This window comes from Corylus avellana, chromosome ca2 (assembly GCF_901000735.1).
Source record: "Corylus avellana chromosome ca2, CavTom2PMs-1.0".
In the NCBI taxonomy this organism is placed as follows: domain Eukaryota; kingdom Viridiplantae; phylum Streptophyta; class Magnoliopsida; order Fagales; family Betulaceae; genus Corylus; species Corylus avellana.
In genome coordinates, this window is record NC_081542.1 from 40,797,284 (window position 1) to 40,798,528 (window position 1,245).

The following is a 1,245-nucleotide window of genomic DNA, read 5'->3' on the forward strand; positions in this document are numbered from 1 at the left end:
GTTTTGAGTCATCCGTTCATTTGCTTGTATATATATGTGAGTCTCATAAAGACTCTTCCACATTTAATATCCATATTCTAATATTTTTTTTTGGAAAGGTACACATATTACCTTTAAACAATCACTCTATCGTTTATGTGTCTCTCAAACTACTAATCGTGTCATGTACCTCCTAAATTATCAGGATTTGGATTCACTAAAATTTTTAAGGGAATTTCAGTTTTTGAAATTTCAGATCTAAGCCGTCTATTTTCCATCCAAATGTCATTGTTTTGTCATGTGTCTTACTACTAATAAAATAATAAAATAATAAATATTATTATTTTATTAGAAGTGGGATACGTGGCAGAACAATGACTATTGAATGAAAAATGGACAGCTTAGATCTGAAATTTCAAAAACTAAAATTCCCTAAGAATTTTAGTAGATCCTTATCCAAATTATCAAAACCATGTCAATGTCTCATTCAAAGCTAACAAAGAGACAAAAATGACCTTAAAAAATTTTCAATAAGACAAAAATATCTTTATAAATTCGAAAAAAAAAAATGAAAACTAGAAAAAATAGAAAAAAAATTAAAAACAAAACAAAAATTAATGCTTCAAGGCTTGAACCACGACATAGAAATCTAAATCATATCATATTTTCATATATATATATATCCGAAACTCTTCTCATAAGTGCCTTAAAATTGTGACATGTGGAGTTGAACTCATTTTTTTAAAAGGCTAAACCGATTTTTAAGGCATAATTTTTTAACCGGTTTTTTAAGAGTGAACCGGTCATTAAAGTAGCTTAATTAAGAGCATTTAATTATATTCCAATAATTTCCTTATATGTGATTTCATTACGTTCAAAAATTTAATGCATGATATTATTATTATTTTTTTCAGAATTTATTACTCTCAAAAACTATAGAAAGCCAGCATTTAAAATTTAAAAACATACTAAATTTTTTTTTTTTTGAAATGGTATTCATTAAAAGAGCTGAAAAAAACTCAGCATTCCTTGGATACAATAGAAAGCACACACTGAGGGAAAGACCCCCTCCACTCCTGCGCAGCATCATACCCGAGAGGCAGCTGGGCGAGTTGGTGGGCAGCTCCATTGGCCGATCTGCTCACATGTTGGATCCCCCACCCCTGCCATGAATGCAGTCTCTGCTTTGTATCATTAACCGCCTGCCCATACGTCGACCAGCATTCTTCCTCCTTTTGCAACAATTGGACAATTTCTAAGGAGTCC